The sequence below is a fragment of the Oncorhynchus nerka genome, linkage group LG1, assembly GCF_034236695.1.
Source record: "Oncorhynchus nerka isolate Pitt River linkage group LG1, Oner_Uvic_2.0, whole genome shotgun sequence".
Lineage (NCBI taxonomy): Eukaryota > Metazoa > Chordata > Actinopteri > Salmoniformes > Salmonidae > Oncorhynchus > Oncorhynchus nerka.
Genome location: NC_088396.1, coordinates 23,782,868 through 23,810,234, shown reverse-complemented (window position 1 = coordinate 23,810,234; position 27,367 = coordinate 23,782,868). Strand labels below are relative to the sequence as shown.

The 27,367-nt window shown below is 44.7% G+C and overlaps 1 pseudogene; it reads right to left on the bottom strand.

Moving 5' to 3' along the window:
• LOC115130966 (collagen alpha-1(VIII) chain-like) overlaps positions 1-23,124 on the bottom strand; it is a 37,313-nt pseudogene extending 14,189 nt beyond the window's left edge.
• Positions 23,125-27,367: the final 4,243 nt, after the last annotated feature.

Genomic DNA, 27,367 nt, shown 5'->3' with positions numbered 1-27,367 from the left:
ATTTTTATGTTGCATTCACATTTTGGCCATTCAGCAGACTCCTGTATACAGAGTTATTTTGAATGAGTATTCATGTAAGTAACCTGAAACTTCTTTCCAGGACCAGGGTTGGGTGAAATGCCTAGATGCTGAGACATTTGACAGGGCCAGTTTAACTCTCACACACACTTACTCCACCAAATTGCAACTCAGAGAGTAAATAGATCCATCAAAAGTTCTTAAGAGCGTGAAAGTGTTTGGGGGTTTTGTGGAGTAGGTGCAAACTTTCAATGACTTTCTATTAGCAGGCCGTGTGACTAATCTCTCATTGCCTCATACTAACAAATGATCAACTGTACAAGGACAGCCAGAGTGTACACTGAGAAAGCATTACAACGACCCAAAGTGATACGTGATGAGCAGTCTGTAACTTAAACCATAGTGTATGTGTGTGGACATGTGCATGTGTGTGTGTGTGTTTGTGTATGTATGTGTGTGGACATGTACGTGTGTGTAGACATGTGCATGAGTGTGTGTAGACATGCGCGTGTGTGTGTGGACATGTGCATGTGTGTGTGTGTACATGTGCGTGTGTTTGTGGACATGTGCGTGAGTGTATGTGTGTGGACGTGTGTGTGGTCATGTGCGTGTGTGTGGACATACGCGTGTGTGTGGGGACATGTGTGTGTGTGTGTGGACATGTGCGTGTGTGTGTGTGTGTGTGGACATGTGCATGTGTTTGTGGACATGTGCGTGAGTGTATGTGTGTGGATGTGTGTGTGTGTGGTCATGTGCGTGTGTGTGGACATACGCGTGTGTGTGGGGATATGTGTGTGTGTGGACATGTGCGTGTGTGTGTGTGTGGACATGTGTGTGTGTGGACGTGTGTGTGTGTGACAAACTTGAGAGGATGGGAAACATTTTGACAACATGAGAGATACGGAACATGATTTCTGTTTAGTGTCAGACGCCCCAACCTGTTGTCATCGACTCCCCAGAGTTATCTGTCAGACACGTGTAGACCTACATCATGAAACTCCTGCTCTATTGCGTAAGGAATAGGGCAGGTGAACAACCCTCATCAATCCATGATGCAGCTTGTTACCAAAACATATATGCTATGAAAGAGACCATCATTCACAAGCATTGTATTTAGCTACTGAATGAGCTCCTTCAAATTGCTTCTATGAAATGTGGGTAAATACATTGTAATTGGGTTAGAGCAGCCTCGGACATCGAGGCTTCGCTTACGTAGTCGAGTCAACGAGAAGCGATTTGGAAGGATTTATTTTTATTTTTTATTTCACCTTTATTTAACCAGGTAGGCTAGTTGAGAACAGGTTCTCATTTGCAACTGCGACCTAGCCAAGATAAAGCATAGCAGTGTGAACAGACAACACAGAGTTACACATGGAGTAAACAATTAACAAGTCAATAACACAGTAGAGAAAAAAAGGGGAGTCTATATACAATGTGTGCAAAAGGCATGAGGAGGTAGGCGAATAATTACAATATTGCAGATTAACACTGAAGTGATAAATGATCAGATGATCATGTACAGGTAGAGATATTGGTGTGCAGAAAAGTAAATAAATAAAAACTGTGGGGATGAGGTAGGTGAAAATGGGTGGGCTATTTACCGATAGATTATGTACAGCTGCAGCGATCGGTTAGCTGCTCAGATAGCTGATGTTTAAAGTTGGTGAGGGAGATAAAATTCTCCAACTTCAGCGATTTTTGCAATTCGTTCCAGTCACAGGCAGCAGAGTACTGGAACGAAAGGCGGCCGAATGAGGTGTTGGCTTTAGGGATGATCAATGAGATACACCTGCTGGAGCGCGTGCTACGGATGGGTGTTGCCATCGTGACCAGTGAGCTGAGATAAGGCGGAGCTTTGCCTAGCATGGCCTTGTAGATGACCTGGAGCCAGTGGGTCTGGCGACGAATATGTAGCGAGGGCCAGCCGACTAGAGCATACAAGTCGCAGTGGTGGGTAGTATAAGGTGCTTTAGTGACAAAACGGAAGGCACTGTGATAAACTGCATCCAGTTTGCTGAGAAGAGTGTTGGAAGCAATTTTGTAGATGACATCGCCGAAGTCGAGGATCGGTAGGATAGTCAGTTTTACTAGGGTAAGCTTGGCAGCGTGAGTGAAGGAGGCTTTGTTGCAGAATAGAAAGCCGACTCTTGATTTGATTTTCGATTGGAGATGTTTGATATGGGTCTGGAAGGAGAGTTTGCAGTCTAGCCAGACACCTAGGTACTTATAGGTGTCCACATATTCAAGGTCGGAACCATCCAGTGTGGTGATGCTAGTCGGGCAGCGATCGGTTGAAAAGCATGCATTTGGTTTTACTAGCGTTTAAGGGCAGTTGGAGGCCACGGAAGGAGTGTTGTATGGCATTGAAGCTCGATTGGAGGTTAGATAGCACAGTGTCCAATGACGGGCCGAAAGTGTATAGAATGGTGTCGTCTGCGTAGAGGTGGATCAGGGAATCGCCCGCAGCAAGAGCAACATCATTGATATACACAGAGAAAAGAGTCGGCCCGAGAATTGAACCCTGTGGCACCCCCATAGAGACTGCCAGAGGACCGGACAACATGCCCTCCGATTTGACACACTGAACTCTGTCTGCAAAGTAATTGGTGAACCAGGCAAGGCAGTCATCCGAAAAACCGAGGCTACTGAGTCTGCCGATAAGAATATGGTGATTGACAGAGTCGAAAGCCTTGGCAAGGTCGATGAAGACGGCTGCACAGTACTGTCTTTTATCGATGGCGGTTATGATGTCGTTTAGTACCTTGAGTGTGGCTGAGGTGCACCCGTGACCGGCTCGGAAACCAGATTGCATAGCGGAGAAGGTACGGTGGGATTCGAGATGGTCAGTGACCTGTTTGTTGACTTGGCTTTCGAAGACCTTAGATAGGCAGGGCAGAATGGATATAGGTCTGTGGATGGCCCAGCGAGGGTTGGAGCTCCTCTCCACTACACTCAGTCACACAGGGTTTGGTCACACTAACCTGCTAATAGCTGTTATTAGACAAGCTGGCATGGGTCCTAACCTACAGCCCCCTCAGGCTGTTATTAGACAAGCTGGCATGGGTCCTAACCTACAGCCCCCTCAGTTTGGTCTGAATGACTCCATGGTGGTTCAGGCTGGACAAGTCTCTATGGCATCTTCCTTACCCTCACAGAGGATCTCACACACACACACACACACACACACACGGTCAGACTGTGCTGGACGTGTTATTTCTCACAGACACCACTCTGGTGAAGCTTGTGTGACTCATGAATGAATGGCGTCTCCAGGAGATTTATGGGTAATACTTATTTCAGTAGGTGCCAGTATCTGTAGCTTCACCATGCTGCTACCGTACGGCCGCATTGGCCAGGCACAGAATGACGGGTTCCTCACATGAATATGCTTTTCTGTTTTGATTTCTCACTCAACTACAGACCTTTATGTCATCACTGTATGACAACCAAGCAGAAGTTTTTCAACAAAAAGGGCACTAAAGCCACGTTTCGATTTAGTACGCCAAGTTAAGTATACCACCTACCCAAACCCTCCCTCTGCTCCCCATGGCTGAAAAAGCTTCATAGTCTTGCTTTACACACACACACACACACACATACACACACACACACACACACACACACACACACACACACACACACACACACACACACACACACACACACACACACACACACACACACACACACACACACACACACACACACACACATACAGGAGAGACTATGTTTTCATTAATATATAATCTGGGTCTATAAGTGTTGAACATCCAGAATATTTTCAGAAAATAAAGCTCAAGCACCAAGGAGATAAGATAACACACTGCAGGGGCCTCCCAGGTGGCGCAGTGGTCTAGGGCACTGCATCACAGTGCTAGCTGTGCCACCAGAGACTCTGGGTTCGCGCTCCGTCGCAGCCGGCCGCAACCGGGAAGTCCGTGGGGCTATGCACAATTGGCCTAGCGCCGTCTGGGTTAGGGAGGGCTTGGTTGATATGCAACCAGCGACTCCGGTGGCGGGCCGGGCGCAGTGCACTGTAACCAAGGTTGCCAGGTGCATGGTGTTTCCTCTGACATATTGGTGCGGCTGGCACATTGGTGTGGCCGCACATTGGTGCCAGTGTGAGAGCAAAAAAGTTAACTGCCTCAGGCACTGATTTTACAGCATCGACAAGAACCAAATTAATTTACAGTGCACATAAAATGCAAATCTTGCACTGTTTTTAATCCGTGCAGACACACCAGAATGCTTTCCGCTCATGACGAATGCCCCACAAGAATATTTCTGTAGTCCAGACCATGTTTTTCAAGGCAATCAATTATAATTTTTGTGAGCCGTGCTGCATCTAAGCTTTCAGCTGACTGAAAGTGTGAAAAACTTTCGTGGATGGCCCCATTGTAATAGTACCTCACAACTAAAGACATTTGTTATTTTTTCTTTAAATCTTTGGTTTCATCTGCAATTACACTAAAAACTTCACTTTCTTTTACTTCTCCTATTATTTCACTTTGTTCTGGATTTGGTGGCTTGTGTTCATCCTTGCATTTATCATTGTCAGAAAATGACCCTTGTGAGTGTCATCACTCTCGATGACCTCTCTACACTATATTTTGAGTGGCAGTTGAGCACATCTGCAATTGTTTTAATGTAAGTACAGTTTTCCTCCACTTTCTTTTTTCGGTCCTCATTTATGACATCTAACATTGATGAGTTGCTGTCAATAGTCCTTTTATGCTGATTCCAAGCATACATAGCATTGATATGATGCTCTGCCTTTGAATGGAGCTTAAACCCAGAATCTTTAAACAGCGCCTTTTTCCAGTTACAAAAACCTGACTGTGATGTGAAGGCAGATTCAGGTGTATTGGGCAGAGAAAAATGCCTACAGGCGAAACAATAAGACTAATCTTGATTTACAGAATATTCAAGCCATGAATTGTCCTTTTTCCATGAGCTGTTGAAAGCCCTTTTCCTAGTACCATGCTGAGTTCTGGGAAATGTTTTCAAACACGGCTGTACAGGACCCTGTTCTCTGGACCGTGTAATGTCTGAAATACACGTTAAATAATGTGTCATATCTCTATGGAAATGTATAATTAAGGGAACCACAATATTAGATACTAACAACTGCTAACTAAAATGTGTAGTTTAAGGTATAGGCCTGGCCTACCATTGGGTGTAGTTTAAGGTATAGGCCTGGCCTACCATTAGGTATGTTTGGAACAGCATATCTGTTGTTTGATGCAGTTGGGAGGGGCTCGATGACATCTCCTGGCAGCTCTGATTCACTCTTGCTCAGAGCCAGAGGTCTCTGTGTCATCCCTTAGTGTATAATCACAATAAAAATGCCACAGCCATCAAAACAAGAACACGCATGAATCAACAACCAACATTTTAAAGTGATGCTTAATCAGACAAAATCATCTATTACAAGCTGAAGCTAAACTTAAATTCTGAACAGACTGACTGTCTGGTAGATGCACTGACCTGGTGGTGGTAGACTGGGTCCTTGTGAAGTCTGACCACACTGACTCTGATGAGCCTCAGGGAGCTGCTCTGGGGGCCTGGGGTCTGTTTGCACCTGATCTGCCTGTTTGTGCTTCTTTAAAAAGAAGTCTGATATCTCTCCCTTTCTTTTCATGTTTAGTTGACCAAAAAGCAAAAATAAGACTATGGTTACATCTAAACATCCAATTACCCACATTTCAGTCCAATCTCAATCTTAATTTCAAATCCCCATTATCATGACTGTACCTTAAAATACCAGCCTAAGTTTCTAGTTAGCTAGCCCTACTCTGCAGTAAGTAACTTAGCTAGCTATAAGTTCTTAGCCTGTTTGCTATTGTAAAAGTGTATCTGCAAATTGTGGTAATCTTTTGAGTAATGTTAACCGATTGATAATAACAATTGTTTGTTTTGAGTTCAAGTACGAAAATCTGAGTTGATGGATTTCAAATTGCTGAATGATAACTGGCTGAACATGACAGCTGTAGCCTACTAGTTACCCCACATTAGCTAAACATTCATATACTGTAACTTACGACACTGCACCTCTAGCACAGATGTAAACATAATGTTAGGCTAAATTGGGAACCGATCTCTCTTATCTGAATAACTGTCTGTTAATGGAGTCAAAGGTCCAACGTTAACTTACACAGCGACTCAGTTTTCATAAAAGTTGTTCAGGAAACCTAAACCCGATGCTAAACCTTAAAACTTACTTCAAATATTAATATTAATATTCTCTCTTCTTCTTCTTCTGTATATTCTTCTTCTTCTTCTTCTGTATCTTGCAACCAACATTAATATTCTCTCTTCCTCGTCCTCGATTTGAAAAATGCGCCGCCGAACATCAAAATAAATGCTTTCTTCAACAAGAGGTGAAATGAGATGTCAATCAGCATCAAACTGCCAGTAGCGATTTCAATTTTGGGGTGGCTCCCGGGGTTGCCAATCAGATATCAGGGGTGTCCAGTGCCACCCCGGACACCCCTCTGGCTCCGCCCCTGTGTAGTGGTAGTTCATTACTGTAAATTCACTCACTCACTCTCGTTCAACTGTCACATGCAACTTCGACCACTACTGGACCACAGGGCAGAGAGAGCGTGACCATGGATGTCTGCGTTCCTGACCGTTACCCAGATTATATATTAATGAAAACAGAGTCTCTCCTGTATGTGTGTGTGTGTGTGTGTGTGTGTGTGTGTGTGTGTGTGTGTGTGTGTGTGCGTGTCTGTGCGAGTGTGTGTGTGCGTCTGTGCGAGTGTGTGTATGTGTGTGTGTGTGTGTGTGTGTGTGTGTGTGTGTGTGTGTGTGTGTGTGTGTGTGCGTGTCTGTGCGAGTGTGTGTGTGTGTGCGAGTGTGTGTGTGTGTCTGTGTGTGTGTTTGTGTGTGTGTGTCTGTGCGAGTGTGTGTGTGTGTGTGTGTGTCTGTGCGAGTGTGTGTGTGTGTGTGTGTGTGTGTGTGTGTGTGTGTGTGTGTGTGTGTGTGTGTGTGTGTGTGTGTGCGAGTGTGTGTGCAGGGCTTTAAATAATAATAAAACATTGGTAGCACTGGTGCTCCAAACTTAAAAGAGTTAGGAGCACCACATGAGAGTTAGGAGCAGAACATGACATTTAGGAGCACCAGCAATACTTATTTTTAAATTGATTGAGATACAGCCTATAGTGGGACTTTATAAATTCTAGCTACTTTTGAAGCACATGATGTGCCCTAGAAACTAATATGTAACATCTGTAAATACATTGTTTATTATAAAAAGCTCAAATGTTGATAAATATACCTGTCATTGAAATTACAATGTCATTTGTGGAATATTAGGTTTCTACATGGTGTAAAAGGACGACTATTTTCCTATTGAGCATAATTACAATGAAAATTGTACACTGTCTCTTTAAAAATGTCAGGTTTTGATGATGACATGCAAGAGATATGTCATTCATTCATTGCTATGATCTCTGATCTCCCGAAGGAGCTATCCCTTTTCCTTTCTTTCTGTACTCCCAAATGTTTGGATACACTGGTCAAGTTACGAGGTTGTTAGCTAGCTAGCCAATGAGATAACATGACTGAACAAAGTGTAAACAAAGGGTTAACGATGCCGACCTACGAGTAGTTTTAGAATGGCCCAAGACATGGTTTATGAATGTAAAATGCGGTCCCGGCATGGTAATATGGGTCAGGGCCTGGTTCCCCAAAAGCATCTGTCATGACGTTGGCCTGGGGGTAGGTTTATGACAGTCATAAATACCTCTACCCAACTTTTTCCTCTCTCAAAACCCTTGGTTAACATAGAGATTCTGGGAACATCAGTAGGTGGGGGGAAATGAACTATATTCTGGTAATCCGACCAATTGAACATATGCGGTGGTACTTAATGAATATGATTGTCAGTTCGGTTGTCATCTGAGACATTCTCATCAATGATAAGATGACATAAACTCTACAGTGGAAAGTCTACACATCAGAGTTATTGGATTCGCATGGAATTGTTGTTCAATTTAAATGTTTGAATATGAAATTATTCTTGATGGGATAAAATGTGATTTTAGCTTCTAAAATGTGAGATTTGGGTTTTCATAAGTGGCCCGCCTCTGTGAAGGGACATGGGCTATAAAACTTTTCAAACACGCCCTCCTCTCCCTTCCTATATAAAGCCTTGACGACAATATAACCTCCTGTTCCGAGGATGTGGGGACGACGGTCCGATGTCAGAATGGTTCAGATAATAACTACAGAACGAAGCCAACATCAGCGTGAGCTTTGGTTGCGAATGGTATGAACTTTGAACTCTTATTCACTACAGAAGTGATACCTCCTAGCCGTTGAGTTAGCAACAGCCGCTGCAAACGAGGGTTAGGAAGGAACAGACAGAGTATCCCGTCTATCACACAACGACGTTACCACAACGTTATCAATTGACAACCAGAGACATTCTTCAAAGGACAAAGCACTCGGTTGCACAACACGGCCTTCCATCTATCACCAACCTACCGAAGCGCAGCTCAGAGTAAATATTTTTTGCATTTTCCTTTTCCAAATGGGCGGTAATTTAGAATGCATAAGATACTGTATTTACGATAGCACAGCTTCGCCCACAGCTTCGCCCTCCTCAGTCTTCTCCCTCTTTCACTCAAACCCAGCCCTTTTCTTTTGTGTAACAAGCTGTCATATGTGTTCCGCCCGCTAGGGACGTTTTCCTTTATGACGTAACTTGTAATCAAGTTATGATTTAATTATGTGTATGTGTAATTCTGTGTGATTAGTTAGGTATTTAGTAAATAAATAATTAAACCCAATTTTGTATTGCTGATTCAACTTGTTAGCCAGGGTTCGTGCAGCTTTCAGATGAGACTGAATTAAGATGAATTAAGATGACGATTAATATTGACTGCTATTGATGTAAAATATTACTAGGTCTTTAAGAGTTTATTCAGAAGATAACAGCTCCATCAATATTATTTTGTGGTGCCCGACTCTCTAGTTAATTACATTTACATGATTAGCTCAATCAGGTAATATTATTATTATAGCTCAATCAGTAATTATTTTATAGAATAGCATGTCATATCACTTAATCCGGCATAGCCAAAGACACGACACATCTTAAGACTAAGTTCATCTTTAGAACCTTCGTAGGAGCATCGTTAAATCTCCAGGCTGTTTCCCAAAACTGTTATTAACTTCTTCGAGATAGGGGGCGCTCTTTTAATTTTTGGATAAAAAACGTTCCCGTTTTAAAACAAGATATTTTGTCACGAAAAGATGCTCGACTATGCATGTAATTGACAGCTTTGGAAAGAAAAAAACTCTGACGTTTCCAAAACTGCAAAGATATTATCTGTGAGTGCCCCAGAACTAATGCTCCAGGCGAAACCAAGATGAAATTTCATACAGGAAATGGTCCAGATTTTGAATGCCCTGTGTTCCAATGTCTCCTTATATGGCTGTGAATGCGCCAGGAATGAGCCTGCACTTTCTGTCGTTTCCCCAAGGTGTCTGCAGCATTGTGACGTATTTGTAGGCATATCATTGGAAGATTGACCATAAGAGACTACATTTACCAGGTGTCCGCCCGGTGTCCTCCGTCGAAATTATTGCGTAATCTCCAGGTCCATGCACGTTCCATTTTCTTCAGAGGAGAAACCAAACTGCCACGAATGATTTATCATCGATAGATATGTGAAAAACACCTTGAGGATTGATTCTAAACAACGTTTGCCATGTTTCTGTCAATATTATGGAGTTAATTTGGAAAAAAGTTTGCGTTGTAATGACTTCATTTTCGTTTTTTTTCTTACCCAAACGTGATGAACAAAACGGAGCGATTTGTCCTACACAAATAATCTTTTTGGAAAAACTGAACATTTGCTATCTAACTGAGAGTCTCCTCATTGAAAACATCTGAAGTTCTTCAAAGGTAAATGATTTTATTTGAATGCTTTTCTTGTTTTTGTGAAAATGTTGCATGCTGAATGCTAAGGTTAAATGCTATGCTAGGCTATCAATACTCTTACACAAATGCTTGTTTAGCTATGGTTCAAAAGCATATTTTGAAAATCTGAGATGACAGTGTTGTTAACAAAAGGCTAAGCTTGAGAGCTAATATATTTATTTCATTTCATTTGCGATTTTCATGAATAGTTAACGTTGCGTTATGCTAATGAGGTTGCGGCGATAATTACACTCCTGGATACAGGTTTTTTTCGTAGCCAAACGTGATGAACAAAACGGAGCGATTTGTCCTACACAAATAATATTTTTGGAAAAATTGAACATTTGCTATCTAACTGAGAGTCTCCTCATTGAAAACATCTGAAGTTCTTCAAAGGTAAATTATTTTATTTGAATGCTTTTCTTGTTTTTGTGAAAATGTTGCATGCTGAATGCTAGGCTTAATGCTATGCTAGGCTATCAATACTCTTACACAAATGCTTGTTTAGCTATGGTTCAAAAGAATATTTTGAAAATCTGAGATGACAGTGTTGTTAACAAAAGGCTAAGCTTGAGAGCTAATATATTTATTTAATTTCATTTGCGATTTTCATGAATAGTTAACGTTGCGTTATGGTAATGAGCTTGAGGCTATAAATAGGATCCCGGATACGGGATTGCTCGTCGCAACAGGTTAACGTTGCACTTAAAAACGCTCGTAATCTAACGCCTGCCTCAGACCCTCAGATATTCACTAAACATAGAATCACATGGCTTGTCTGTCTCTCTGTGACCACTGAAACGCCGTAACAAAGTTGACTACAAATACAAAGTTGCCAATGTCTTTGCAATTGATACAAACAAGCGATGTATAAAAAGCTGCTTCAAATGAAAAGCGAGATGACTGCATTAAATTAAACAGTAGGCTATAGCCCTATTTCAATCATATTGAAATACATTTCATGTTCAATTCATTGAGTTCTATTTTGTTACTTGTATGCTACTGATGTGATTTAGTGCATTATTATAGGGTAAGCATTAGAATAAGCGGCCTCAATATTTACAGCCATAGGTGGTAATGCACTATATATACAAAAGTATGTGGACACCACTTCAAACTAGTGGTTTCGGCTATTTCAGCCTCACCTCTTGCTGACAGGTGTATAAAATGGAGGACACAGCCATGTAATCTCAATAGAAAACATTGGCAGTAGAATGGCCTTAATGAAGAGTTCAGTGACTTTCAACGTGGTACCGTCATAGGATGCCACCTTCCCAACAAGTCAGTTCGTAAAATGTATGTCCTGCTAGAGCTGCACAGGTCAACTGTAAGTGCTGTTATTGTGTAGTGGAAACATCTAGGAGTAACAACGGTGGTAGGCCACACAAGCTCACAGATCAGGTCCGCCAAAGGCTGAAGAGTGCAGCGTGTCAAAATCGTCTGTCCTCAGTTGCAACACTCACTATCGAGTTCCAAACGGCCTCAGCTCGAGAGCTGTTTGTCGGGAACTTCATGAAATGGGTTTCCATGGCTGAGCAGCCACACACAAGCCTTAGATCACCATGTGGAATGCCAACCATCGGCTGGAGTGGTGTAAAGCTCTCCGCCATTGGACTTTAGAGCAGCGGAAACGCTTTCTCTGGAGTGAAGAATCACGCTTCACCATCTGTCAGTCCAACTGACGAATCTGGGTTTGGCAGATGCCAAGAGAATGCTACCTGCCCCAATGTATAGTACCAACTGTAAAGTTTGGTGGAGGAGGAATAATGGTCTGGGTGGTTTTTCATGGTTCTGGCTAGGCCCCTTAATTCCAGTGAAGGGAACTCTTAACGCTACAGCACACAATGACATTCTAGATGATTCTGTGCTTCCAACTTTGTGGAAACAGTTTGGAGAAGGCTCTTTTCTGTTTTAGCATGAAAATGCCCCAGTTCACAAAGCGAGGTCCATACAGAAATGGTTTGATGAGATCAGTGTGGAAGAACTTAACTGGCCGGCACAGAGCTCTGACCTCAACCCCATCGAACACCATTATGATGAATTGGAATGCCGACTGCAAGCCATGCTCAATCGCCCAACATCAGTTCCCGACCTCACTAATGCTCTTGTGGCGGAATGGATGCAAGTCCATGCAGCTATGTTCCAACATCTAGTAGAAAGTGGAGTGGAGGCTGTTATAACAGCAAAGGAGGAACAACTCCGTATTAATGCCCATGATTTTGGAACAAGATATTAGACGAGCAAAAGTCCACATACTTTTGGTAATATAGTGTATGTCTTTAGGAGCTGATCCCTGGTCAGTATTGATAATTTATTCTAATGTTAAGGTAAGATTTGAATGGAGAAAGCTGATATGAGAGCAGCACTCCCTTTCTTTCGATCCTATCAGTATCGAAACATGCTCCAACGATGCACTTACCGACCGTTCCCTCTGGGTGGTGTTGTGGGAAACGCTTGTTACATCTTCGGCTGTTGTAGGAAATATGGATCATTAAAACACTCATAAGCCTAAATTCCATCACTGTTGGGAAACCGGACACTGATCTTTTCACCTGGGTGGGCCAGAAGCAAGCCGTTTCGCTGTAGTAATGGTGCAACTATGACGCTAAAGAATCTGCACTCGCTTTTTCTACACTGTTAGAACTAAAAGGTGCTATCTAGAACCTAAAATGGTTATTCGACTGTCCCCATAGGAGAACCCTTTGAAGAACCCATTTTGGTTCGAGGTAGAACTTTTTGGGGTTCCATGTAGAACCCCTTCCACAGAGGGTTCTAAATGGAACCCAAAAGGGTTTTTACCTGGAACCAAAATGGGTTTTACCTAGAGCCAAAAAGGGTTCTCCTATGGGGACTGCCAAAGAACCCTTTTGGAACCCTTTTTTCTAAAAGTGTAGGGCACTCAGAAACAACGGTACATCGAATCATTATCATTAAAACAATTCATATCTGGGAGATTTTAGTCGCACTTTAGAGCCCTTCATGTCTGTGTGTGTGATCCCCTGGACTGCTTCCAGACTGCCTCCTTTATGTTCTTCATATACAACTGTGTTAGTGGGCATTCAGTAGAGGTAGCATCAGTTCCACCAAGTCCTACTCTGACCCACTGTGTATCATATAAAGCAGTTGTTTGGGTTGCATTAGTTACAGGAGTCCGAATGGGGCTAGACAATATGAACACAGTTTCTAAACCCAGAAGCACAACATCGCCAGACTTCCAGGAAGCAGACCAAGCAGACCAAGCAGACCAAGCAGACCAAGCAGTCCAGGCAGTCCAGGCAGACCAAGCAGACCAAGCAGACCAAGCAGACCAAGCAGTCCAGGCAGTCCAGGCAGACCAAGCAGATCAAGCAGACCAAGCAGACCAAGCAGACCAAGCAGACCAAGCAGACCAAGCAGACCAAGCAGTCCAGGCAGACCAAGCAGACCAAGCAGACCAAGCAGTCCAGGCCGTGTTTTGGGGTTTGAGAAGTCAATGAAAGAAGTGAACAATTCTTCCTAAAGGCACAACCCAGATTCGAGTCAATGTTTTAAGTAGTTGAATATGTTATTACTCTAACAAAGTGACGAACTGACACGTTTTCATTTTCATCAAAAACTTTATTTCAAAGGAGTGTCTTTGATTTGACGCCTTGCACATGTGCAGTTCGGTGCAAGTCGACACTTAGACTCGATTACATGTTTCTGCGCATGAGCTTGGCCAGCATATGTCGCCATGACATCGCCTACAAGGGTGATCAGGGATTTTTATTGGAGGAGCAGCTTCTGCCTATGTTTATACTGTACCGTCTTTGGTATGAGTGACATGTGTTCCAAAGGGAATGGAAGATGGCTGCTTTAAACTGGGATACTGTTATTCTTATTGTATTGCTAGATATTGCTGCATTGTTGGAACTAGATACACCTGTGATAACATCTGAAAAACTGTGTATGAGACCAATTCACTTTGATTTCTGTAAACATAAACAGACTTCCTCTCTGATCAACCTCATGAAGATGTTTTTTTATTTTGCTGAAAACTTATGAAATGATCTGTAACAATGACACACTACTGTCTGACACTACATGTAGAAGCTGTGCTTGACATAGAATACAAACAATATAAACTATTGCTCTATGAACTGTATTGGTGCACAGTGAAAACGTGCAGGATCTAATTGTTTGAGGAAAGGAGAGAGGGAGGAATAGGAGAAGAAAATAGAGAGAGAAGGGGGGGGCATGATGGAGGGAGGCAGGAGAGAGAGGAGGGGACATGATGGAGGGAGGCAGGAGAGAGAGGAGGGGGACATGATGGAGGGAGGCAGGAGAGAGAGGAGGGGACATGATGGAGGGAGGCAGGAGAGAGAGAGGGGGACATGATGGAGGGAGGCAGGAGAGAGAGGAGGGGGACATGATGGAGGGAGGCAGGGGAGAGAGGAGGGGGACATGATGGAGGGAGGCAGGAGAGAGAAGGGGGACATGATGGAGGGAGGCAGGAGAGAGAGGAGGGAGGAATGATGGAGGGAGGCAGGAGAGAGAAAAGGAAGGTGGGGCTGCCCACAGTATGTCTTACTGATAGAAATACACCTGGGTCTGTGTGTGTGTGTGTGTGTGTGTGTGTGTGTGTGTGTGTGTGTGTGTGTGTGTGTGTGTGTGTGTGTGTGTGTGTGTGTGTGTGTGTGTGTGTGTGTGTGTGTGTGTGTGTGTGTGTGTGGCGCGTGTGTGTGTGTTTTATGGCTGTATGTCTGTTTGGTGTATTTTCCTTTTCAAGATGTCCATATATTTTCTATATTTTCTATATTTTCCTCCTGACTCTCTCTCTTCCTCCAGAAACATCCACGTTCAGTGACCTGGAAGTCCTCCCAGTGACTAAGAGAGAGAAGGAGATAGGGGAAGAGGGAGGAGAGGGGAAGAGAGGGAAAGAGGAGAGAGAAGGGGGTGGTGTGGGAGGTGAGAGAGGGAGTGAGAGGACAAATGGAGGGGGGAAAAGTAATGAAAGGGAGAGAAAGAGAAGGGGGTGGTGTGGGAGGTGAGAGAGGGAGTGAGAGGACAAATGGAGGGGGGAAAAGTAATAAAAGGGAGAGAAAGAGAAGGGGGTGGTGTGGGAGGTGAGAGAGGGAGTGAGAGGACAAATGGAGGGGGGAAGCACAGAGATGTATGTGTATGAGTACAGGCAATAGGCACGTAGCATCAATCACTCTGACAGCACTGTGTGATCCTACTGGATGTTGAAAACATTCCCACTAACCAAGGAACAACTGTCCAAGCCTACTGAGCATGTCCAGACAACCACTGGGCCGTCCGATTCCTTTCCTCTCCACACCACCACCACCACAACCATTCCCAATTCACATGTCCCCCTCCTCCTTCCTTTTCCATCCCATCTCCCGGCTGCCAGCTTTCTCTGTCTCTGTCTCACACACACACACACACACACACACACACACACACACACACACACACACACACACACACACACACACACACACACACACACACACACACACACACACACACACACACACACACACACACACACACACACACACACACAGGCCCAGTTAGACACAGCTAAACTAAACAACCAAACTATATTTACAGATTCTCTCACTTTCTCCCTCTATGAATGCAGTGAATTCCTTCCGTTTAAATATGTCTTAAGGGTAAAGGTTTATGTTTGTGCAAACATGCTCTTTATGCAACGCATTAAAGACACGCACACATACAGTACAAACACCTGATCTTCAGTGATGTGTTGTAGGGGTCATCTTCTTAGAACCCTTTGACCTTTCTGTCCTTCTTCTGCCTTTCTGAAGCTTACAGTATTCTTCCCGGTTGAAACAGTCCACGCATAACATTTAGTGTCGTTTTGTTTTGTTTTGGTGTTCGGCAACATTCTGCTCATTTTTGGGGGGCTGTTGGTGCACATAACTTTTTTTCCTTGAGACAAGCCAATATTCGGTGCCCATTCATCAATCATCGGTCAACAGTAGGGATTCTTCAATTAAGTATTTGTTGTCATTCAATGACAGACTACTATTTATCATGCACATTTTTTTCCACTTGAGAAATACAGCACCAAACATCTAGGTTGGATGTAAAATTGCGCGAATAAGACCTCCTTGGCCAAACTTCATAAATGAACGGCCGATTTCTTGATTTACCTTAGATTGATTGTGACTATTTTGAGGAAGTGTTACTGTATGTTGTGGCGTACAGTGTTTCAAGAGCAACAAACAGTAATATTGCTCGTTTTTCAAGCTAATGTCTTTTTAAGGGAGTCTGCGAGTCACAGATGTTTGCTTCGCCTAGCCAAGTTCTGCTAGGAGCAAACTGAACCTAGTATCCGGTTGCCTTGACCCTGTACCTCCTATGTCCACTTGGAGGGAAGAGGAAGAGGAATCTCTGTTTGAGGTTCTCATGGTAGTTGATATGTTAAAGGATAGTACACATACACTGAGTATACCAAACATTAGGAACACCTTCCTAATATTGAGTTTCACCCCCTTTTCCCCTCAGAATAGTCTCAATTTGTCGGGCATGGACTTTACAAGGTATTGAAAGCGTTCCACAGGGATGCTGGCCCATGTTGACTCCAATGCTTCCTACAGTTGTGTCAAGTTGGCTGGATGTCCTTTGGGTGGTGGACCATTCTTGATACACACAGGAAACTGTTGAGCGTGAAAAACCCAGCAGTGTTACAGTTCTTGACACAAACCAGTGCGCCTGGCACCTACTACCATACCCCGTTCAAACGCTCTTAAATATGTTGCCTTGCCCATTCACCCTCTGAATGGCACACATACACAAACCAAGTCTCAATTGTCTCAAGGCTTAAACATCCTTCTTTAACCTGTCTCCTCCCCTTCATCAACACCGATTGAAGTGGATTTAGCAAGTGACATCAATAAGGGATCATAGTTTTCACCTCGCCAGTCTGTCATGTTCTGTATACTCAGGGTGTGTTTCAGCTTCCAGGCTTGTGTCTGTATGTGAGTCAGATCAGTGGAGCTGACCTGGTACAGAAATCAGGAGAGAGGAATTCAGAATGAGAGGAGCTGTGGAAAATACGCCCTGTCCAAAAGAGGAGGGGAAAATGGTTGATTGTTGAGAACAGCTTTTAAAGGAAGTGGATTACGCAGAGTCACACCATCAAATAGCATTTACCTGGGTTCAAGTCAAACACACACACAAACACCGACCTGAGCTCCAGTATATTCAACCACCAATTTAGGATGTGTATGTGAATGTGAATCTTCACCATGTTCCCAGCACTCTCTAAGATACACAGATACTGATCTGAGGTCAGTTTAGCATGTTTCCCTTCTGCTAGTGAAGGTTAGGATTTGGGGATGGTAAGCTGAACCTAGATCTGTGAGTTAAGGCGAAGTCTATGCGAAGGACATTTGGATACAATACCATCAGCTCAGGGTAGATCCTACACACATTCTCTGATTTCCACATGCCCTGAATAGACTGCCAACAACAATCACGATGACACTGAAATCCATCCTTATGATATACAGTAAACATCAATCACCAATCAGTTACAGTTAGCCCATAGCCCACAGTTTTCTGTGATATTTTTTTATATCTGCAAATCTCAGAATGTTTCAAGCACTGAATAAGGTCCAGGAAAAAGCTTGTGATGCCTCAGGGACACTACCAGTTAGACTAGACAGCTCTCTGGCCATTTGTCTGGTCAAAGTGGAAAATGTGCTCCCAGCTGTTTGTTCATTTACGTAATGAAGCCATTGTGTGCTTGTGACTGTACAAGCCGAATCTAAACAATTTTGCTCCAGCCAAACAGTTTCCAGAGTTGTGGACTCGAGTCACATGACTGGACTCGAGTCTGACTAGAGTCACACTAATGACTTGAGACTCGACTTAATAGAAAAGCTAATAACTTCAGACTTGACTTGGAGCCTCAAGACTCGGGACTCGACTTTGACTGTAAATGAATGACTTGAGTTTATCTGGGCAGGTTTTGTAATGTTTTGTCACTCATTTTGAGGCATAGAGTCTACGTGGATTACTCTACACGTAGCCAGAGACAGCAGCTGCAGATCGCCCCTGCAAGAAAATCTGCAACAAATTGTCTAGTGAAACGCAAACTCTGCACTCTGATTGGACCAGCAAACTGTGAATCAATAGAGGGCGGGTGGTGAGCAGGCAAACAGATTGCTGATTTGCTGTACATCCATAGGATTTGGGTGCAGCGCAAACGTCAAATTATAGGAACAGAGGATTGTCATAGAATATGAACTGTTTACTTTGAAAGCTGATCAGCAATTGGGCAACAATTACTACTTGGTTGTATTTGCTAATTGGGTAATTGTATGGTTCTGGGGGCCCAGTGCTTATATTATGCAGGCCTACCTGTTGAAGCTCCTGTTAGACAGATTCCATTTGGTTTCTCAAAGGGAGGCTGTACAGTCTTAACCTTGACCTGTGTCCTTTCAGATAGGAAAGGTTAAGCCTGATACAGAGGCTATTGCTTTTGGGCTATTGCCTGTGTATATTTGGTAAATCTACTTGTATATTTGTATGATATGGAGCGTTCATTATTGGATCACTAAGACCTGTACATAAGTCTACACTCTGAGCATGTCTACCTGCCTTCTGCTGATGCCATGCCCTTACAACTACTACAAGGTTCCTATTTTACAACTACAATAGGCTAATCAAAATGTGTTGGAGACAAAATAATGAAAAGGGCTGTCTGGTAGCCTCAAAAAATAGACAGAGATTTGTAAATGAACAAGTCGTTTTTTTTTTTTTAACTTGACTTGAAAACTTGTGACTCGACTTGCTCTCAGAATGCACGACTCCGACTTGACTCGAGTCTTGACCCGGTCTACTTGGGACTTGACTCGAGTCTTGACCCGTCTACTTAGGACTTGACTAGAGTCTTGACCCGTTCTACTTGGGACTTGACTTGAGTCTTGACCCGTTCTACTTGGGACTTGACGCGAGTCTTGACCCGTCTACTTGGGACTTGACTCGAGTCTTGACCCGTTCTACTTGGGACTTGACTCGAGTCTTGACCCGTTCTACTTGGGACTTGACTCGAGTCTTGGCCCGTCTACTTGGGACTTGACTCGAGTCTTGACCCGTTCTACTTGGGACTTGACTGAAAAGGGCTGTCTGGTAGCCTCAAAAAATAGACAGAGATTTGTAAATGAACAATTTTTTTTTTTTTTTACTTGACTTGAAAACTTGTGACTCGACTTGCTCTCAGAATGCACGACTCCGACTTGACTCCAGTCTTGACCCGTTCTACTTGGGACTTGACTAGAGTCTTGACCCATCTACTTGGGACTTGACTAGAGTCTTGACCCATTCTACTTGGGACTTGACTCAAGTCTTGACCCGTTCTACTTGGGACTTGACTAGAGTCTTGACCCGTACTACTTGGGACTTGACTCGAGTCTTGACCCGTCTACTTGGGACTTGACTCGAGTCTTGACCCGTTCTAATTGGGACTTGACTCGAGTCTTGGCCCGTCTACTTGGGACTTGACTCGAGTCTTGACCCGTTCTACTTGGGACTTGATTAGAGTCTTGACCCGTCTACTTGGGACTTGACTAGAGTCTTGACCCGTTCTACTTGGGACTTGACTCGAGTCTTGACCCGTCTACTTGGGACTTGACTAGAGTCTTGACCCGTTCTACTTGGGACTTGACTCGAGTCTTGACCCGTTCTACTTGGGACTTGACTCGAGTCTTGACCCGTTCTACTTGGGACTTGACTAGAGTCTTGACCCGTCTACTTGGGACTTGACTAGAGTCTTGACCCGTTCTACTTGGGACTTGACTCGAGTCTTGGCCCGTTCTACTTGGGACTTGACTCGAGTCTTGACCCGTTCTACTTGGGACTTGACTCGAGTCTTGACCCGTTCTACTTGGGACTTGACTAGAGTCTTGACCCGTCTACTTGGGACTTGACTAGAGTCTTGACCCGTCTACTTGGGACTTGACTCGAGTCTTGACCCGTACTACTTGGGACTTGACTCGAGTCTTGACCCGTTCTACTTGGGACTTTACTCAAGTCTTGGCCCGTTCTACTTGGGACTTGACTCGAGTCTTGACCCGTTCTACTTGGGACTTGACTCGAGTCTTGACCCGTCTACTTGGGACTTTACTCGAGTCTTGGCCCGTTCTACTTGGGACTTGACTCGAGTCTTGACCCGTTCTACTTGGGACTTGACTCGAGTCTTGACCCGTCTACTTGGGACTTTACTTGAGACTCTGACCTTGAGACTTGCTTGTGACTCAAATAACGGTGACTTGGTCCCACCTCTGTCAGTAACACATCTGATACTACAAATCAACTAATCAGTCTCTAATTGATGTTTTGACCAGGGAAGCTACTGCGTGTGGGAGTAAAAGCCAGCACCCACGCTGGGCCTGGTAGGATAAGATTTCCTGGTCTAAATCATTGCACATCCATAGAGGCACTTTGAATCATTTGTATTTCAACCAGATTCGAGCATCAACAGCAATGTCCATGGCAAGCCATCATCTCACACAGCACAAGAGTGAGAGAGCTTACAAAACCCCTCACTTTAGGTGACAGGGAAACAGGACTAATCTACTTAGTACATGTATATATGTTCTGTAATGTTGCACACTCATGAATCAGGCCTTGGTCACTCCTGCCTCAAAGAATTAGACCATAAATAAAAATGTACTTTGATTGACAGGCCAATGCAACAATGAGCTTTCCAGTGAGCTCTAACCAATGACCTGTCATTATTGGGACATTATTGGGACAGGGAGAGAACATCACTTAGCCAATGAGCTGTCATTATTCCAGGGAGAGAACATCACTTAGCCAATGAGCTGTCATTATTCCAGGGAGAGAACATCACTTAGCCAATGAGCTGTCATTATTCCAGGGAGAGAACATCACTTAGCCAATGAGTTGTCATTATTCCAGGGAGAGAACATCACTTAGCCAATGAGCTGTCATTATTCCAGGGAGAGAACATCACTTAGCCAATGAGCTGTCATTATTCCAGGGAGAGAACATCACTTAGCCAATGAGCTGTCATTATTCCAGGGAGAGAACATCACTTAGCCAATGAGCTGTCATTATTCCAGGGAGAGAACATCACTTAGCCAATGAGCTGTCATTATTCCAGGGAGTGAGAACTCCTGTCAGCCAGTGACAGTGTTTGCTCTGGGCTCTTTTCTCACCAAACTTCTGCTCCTGCCCCCATCACACAGGCCTGACAGTTTGCCTTCATCCCTCTGCCACACACACATCTCACGGCCTACACACACACACACACACACGCACACACGCACACACGCACACTCGCACAGACACACACACACACACACACACACGCACACACACACGCACACACGCACACACGCACACTCGCACAGACACACACACACACACACACACACACACACACACACACACACACACACACACACACACACACACACACACACACACACACGTACACACACACACGTACACACACACATAGATGCACGCACACTTGCACACGTGCACACACTCACACGCTCCTGCATACACACACACACACAAACAAAAGTGTACAAACACACATGCTTTCTAAACAAACATTCTCTCACAGATACACACATTCCATTTCCCTGGGGATGGCAACTTTTGTCAGAAGAGGAGAACTGGACAAACCCACCCCACTAGGGGGCACTCTCACTACATAACCAAGGAGAAGAGCTACCTGCTGCCCAGGCTTACCCTGGCCCAAACCCTGTCCACCGGTCCTACTATGGTCTACTGGTCAGATTGTAGCCAAGCATGGCCACCATTAGACACAGTACAAACTCTATCCTATTTGAATTAAACACAAACTGCACCACAGACATCTCAGTGACCTCGGCTCAAGAAGCAGCCAAGGTGAACAAAGACACCTCTTAAAGACACTTCAGCTTTACAAAACAAAACAACATAATGGTTCATCTAGTCTATTAGGCCTTCCCATTCTCATTTCATCAAAAAAAAACAATTACATCCCAGAACAACCTAACTATAATGTAAGTGGACCAAAGGGGATTTGTGCAACCCTAAAACAATTTAGGCAATTACAAAGGAAGACTTAGATCTTACTGGACTAAATATAAACATGTAACACCAACACATTATATGAAGAATACACCAGGGAAATACTTTTCCCCACGGTGAAACAAAAATCAACCACAAAGAACACAGTTTATATACCAAGACTTCGGACATATACAACTCTGGTTCTGGTTCTGACATATACAACTCTGGTTCTGACATATATAACTCTGGTTCTGACATATACACCTCTGGTTCTGACATATACAACTCTGGTTCTGGTTCTGACATATACACCTCTGGTTCTGACATATACACCTCTGGTTCTGACATATACATCTCTGGTTCTGACATATACAACTCTGGTTCTGACATATACAACTGTGACTCTGGTTCTGACATGTACACCTCTGGTTCTGACATATACACCTCTGGTTCTGACATATACAAATCTGGTTCTGGTTCTGACATATAACTCTGGTTCTGATATATACACCTCTGGTTCTGACATATACAACTCTGGTTCTGACATATACAACTCTGGTTCTGGTTCTGACATATACAACTCTGGTTCTGATATATACACCTCTGGTTCTGACATATACAACTCTGGTTCTGATATATACACCTCTGGTTCTGACATATACAACTCTGGTTCTGACATATACAACTCTGGTTCTGATATATACAACTCTGGTTCTAACATATACAACTCTGGTTCTGACATATACACCTCTGGTTCTGACATATACAACTCTGGTTCTGATATATACACCTCTGGTTCTGACATATACACCTCTGGTTCTGACATATACACCTCTGGTTCTGACACATACACCTCTGGTTCTGACATATACAACTCTGTTTCTGGTTCTGACATATACACCTCTGGTTCTGACATATACAACTCTGGTTCTGATATATACACCTATATAAACGCTTCATTCTATACAGCATTTATCTGCTGTAATAATCAGGATATTCATCCCTGCATGTCATCTGAAATTCTGAAAAAGGAGCTAAGGCTGGAGGATTGGAAGGTTCCTTACCTTTCTCAGTGAGTGGCTGTTGTAAAGGGGGAATAATCACTGCAGACAGACAGACGGACAGAGAAAGCCCTGGGATAGGAGCTCCGAACAGCACCACACAGCATGGGCCTGATTTATATACTCTACTGGGAGGAGTCAGAGGGAGGAGAGGGGGTGGAGAGTGAAGACCTGCTTAACAGTAGTAGGGAGTAAAAATATGTGTGTGTTTGTGTGTGTGGAGGGTTGTGTGTGTGTGTGTGTGTGTGTGTGTGTGTAGCTACTCCACCTGGTCCGACACACACTGTGGGTCAGCTGCTGAGTCAGGGGCTTCCACAATAGGCCAACACCGGACGCCATCACCCCTTACATACACTCAAGTCCGGAGTCCTAAGAGCAAGAACATGACACTGTTCTCCCAATGCAGTTCTGACACCTGTCCTCAACCCCCCAACCCACCTGACTCACTCACTTTGTGGTCTCCAGAGTGTGTGTGTGGCTGTGTACGTGCACACCGCCATGTGTCCACCCCTCCACTGACAGAGCTCTTAGCCCTCAGGGTCTTAGAGAATGGACAGCGAGTAGCAGTATGTCGCCACCGTGGGTGATGGAATGCAGTAAGTGTGTGTGTGGGGGGACCACACTGACAGAGGGGTGTGAAAGGGTGGCTGTCCCATCCTGTCTTCCACAGGCAAGCGTCAGCTCTGCCAGCCATGTCCAGCCTGTCACTACTGATGATTAACGACTAATGACGTATGAGTAAGTCAAGAAAATGAATAGAACTGAATAGCCTCATGTTGTGTTTCTCAACTGCTGTCCAAAGCATTGCACTTTTTTGTCCTAGCCTAGCACTAACACATCCGATTAAAATATTTGCATTCCTGTTGGAGTCAACCACTTCAACAATGTTCTAGTGTGCTTTAATTAATGTCAGTAAGTAGAGTTGAACTGTTTGCAAGGATTCCCTTTCATTCTCTGAAATTGCGATGTGGGCATTCAGCCTGATGGAGCTCTACTGCACACACACACTTTGAGCCACGGTGTGAAAGGTACACGTTAGTTAGGCTGTAATGGGACAGTGTGTTTGTCCCTGGGGTTAAATTCTCTTCCTGTTCCTTTAATGAAGCCTCAATAAGTCTCAGTCACCTCCCACTGTGTGTGTGTGTGTGTGTGTGTGTGTGTGTGTGTGTGTGTGTGTGTGTGTGTGTGTGTGTGTGTGTGTGTGTGTGTGTGTGTGTGTGTGTGTGTGTGTGTGTGTGTGTGTGTGTGTGTGTTTGTCTGTCTTCAGTCCCTACTCTAAATAGTGCAAACACCCATCTTTTCTCAATTCTCTGCCAGTAAAATATCTGTATCTATAGAAATCTGAATCTCAGTCCACACTCATCCTGACCACTTCCTGTTGGCTCACAGACACATCTCATCAGCACCTAGACTAAAGCAGAGAGAGAGCAGAAAGAGAGAGAGCAGAAAGAGAGAGAGTAGAGAGAGTGAGCAGGGAGAGAGCAGAGAGAGAGAGAGCAGAGAGAGAGCAGAGAGAGAGAGCAGAGAGAGCAGAGAGAGAGCAGAGAGAGCGAGAGCAGAGAGAGAGAGCAGAGAGAGCAGAGAGAGAGAGAGCAGAGAGAGAGTAGAGAGAGAGAGCAGAGAGAGAGCAGAGAGAGAGAGCAGAGAGAGAGAGCAGAGAGAGAGTAGAGAGAGAGAGAGCAGAGAGAGAGCAGAGAGTGAGAGTAAAACCAGTCAACTGAAAGCATGCTGTACAGTGGGTGTGAGTAGAGTGATATGAAGGACATTACAGGAGCTTTCAGCACCTTATCATCACATTACAGAGCTGCCCGGTGCTGTGTTTCTCCCATATGACTACAGACAGAAAGACAGACAGAGGATTAGAAGCATGTTTGACTAATGAAAACCAGAAAACTGTACTCTAGACTGAGTGAGAAACAGTCTTGCTTTAATCACAGTCACACACACTGTGTGAAGAGAATGTCAATGGGTTCCTAACCTGTGCGTCTGTCAAATGTAAAGTAATGTAATGAGTGGGACACAGACCCATACCCCCACCCCAATCACACACACACACACACATACAAACACACACACCATCTAGCCAGCAGGCCAGAGAAAGTTTATAATGCATATTATGGTGTTATTGTCCAGTACCACTGATGAGTAGTATCCCAGGAATGCTATTTAGAGGCTCAACGAAAACATGCTTAGAGGCCAACCAGAAATATCCTATTGAAATAACTCAGTAATAACTATTGGAGTGAAAGGATCCCAGGCAAAATGGCAAGTCTACAGAATATACAGTGTGTGTGAATGTGTGAAAGTGCTTGTGCTTTGCTTGGTAAAGTGTTTTCAATTGTAACTTATACAGAGCAATCTCTGCCCAGTCAATCTGTCAGTGTCTCTCTCTACTGCTCTCGCTCCAATGACTTACTGTGTGTGTGTGTGCACGTGTGTGTGTGTGTGTGTGTGTGTGTGTGTCATAGAGCAGATACACAGTCAAGGGGAATCCTAGCTATGCAATGGCACTGAGACACAGTATTCAATTAGCTCTCTGTGTTTGGCCTTCAAACATCATCCACCCCCTGTATCCATCTATGACATCTGGTCTACTGTTTGCAGATGAACAGGAGAGTAGAGGGGTAAGGAGGAGAGGGGAGAGAGGAGAGGAGACGGGAGTGAGGAGAAGAGGAGAGGAGAGGGGGAGAGTAGAGGGGAAAGGAGGAGAGGGGAGAGAGGAGAGGGGAGTGAGGAGAAGAGGAGAGGAGAGGGGGAGAGTAGAGGGGAAAGGAGGAGAGGGGAGAGAGGAGAGGAGAGGGGGAGAGTAGAGGGGAAAGGAGGAGAGGGGAGAAGAGGAGAGGAGAGGGGGAGAGGAGAGGAGAGGAGTGGAGAGGGGAGGGGAGGGGAGGGGAGGGGAGGAGAGGGGGTGAGGAGAGAAGAGGGTGGAGTGGAGGAGAGGGGAGAAGGACAGGGGGAGAGGAGAAGGGAAGAAGAGAGGCGAGAGGAGAGGAGAGGAGAGGAGAGGAGAGGAGAGGAGAGGAGAGGAGAGGAGAGGAGAGGAGAGGAGAGGGGGAGTGGAGAGGGGGATAGGTGGGGAGAGGAGAAGAGAGAAGAGGAGAGATGAGAGGGGGGATAAGAGAGGAGACCCTCCAAACCGATCATACTTTCAGACTACTTTTTTATTACAGTTATTTCAGTGGGAGTTGAGAGGCTGAACCTGTCACCATGGTAATGATCTCTCCTTTACAGTTCCACAGCCGTCATGGGCTCTAGCTCTGATTGGTTGGCAAAGCCTAACTTTGCGAAATTCCCACTTTGCCACATTCTTCCTTCCTTTCCCGTTCTCTGTGTGGCAACGCTGGAATTCCATGGGCAAGCAGAGGAGTCAACATCCCACCACTATTGTCACACCATCCCAGGGGGACAGAAGCACCCAGGGGGGCTAGGAATCCCCCCTTTCTGTGTGCGGTTCCTGTCTGTCCCCAATATGTCACAACTCTGAACCTATAGCCCTGGACATCGTCCCCAAATGGAAACAGACATGCAAACAACTGGGCCATGTTGGTTTCTCAGCCCTCAGGCTAGTGAAAACATGGGTCTGACTTCAAAGAGAGGACTCCTTCAGAACAGTTCCCTACACAATGACAAGTCCACCACAGCCTCACACAGGGCTTAAAACAAAGGCATCCATGGGTCTGGAGAACTTTAACAGTGGTCACCAACCCTGGTCCTGGAGAGCCACATGGTATGCAGGCTTTTCCTCCAGCTCAGCACAAATATATCTGATTCAGCATCTCAGGGTCTTGATGAGAAATTTAGGGGAAAAAAGTATTTGTTACTACTTGAAACTCGTGTTCACTGTTTGCGCTTGCCTGCTAAAAAAGTTTGTACACCATATTGCCCTCCAGAACCAGGAGTGGGACAAGTTGGTCGGGAAAACTGTGGATTCACAAAGTTCAACTGACCCTACCAATGAGGTTGTCCCATCCTGGGCTTGATGAGAACTCTCCGCCCTGTCCCTCCCCTGGTTCTCCCCTGTCCCTCCCCTGGCTCTCCCCTGTTTCTCCCCTGTCCCTCCCCTGGTTCTCCCCTGTCCCTCCCCTGGTTCTCCCATGTCCCTCCCCTGGCTCTCCCCTGGTTCTCCCCTGGTTCTCCCCTGTACCTCCCCTGGTTCTCCCATGTCCCTCCCCTGGCTCTCCCCTGGTTCTCCCCTGTCCCTCCCCTGGTTCTCCCATGTCCCTCCCCTGGCTCTCCCCTGGTTCTCCCCTGGTTCTCCCCTGTCCCTCCCCTGGTTTCCACCTGTCCCTCCCCTGGTTCGCCCCTGTCCCTCCCCTGGTTTTCCCCT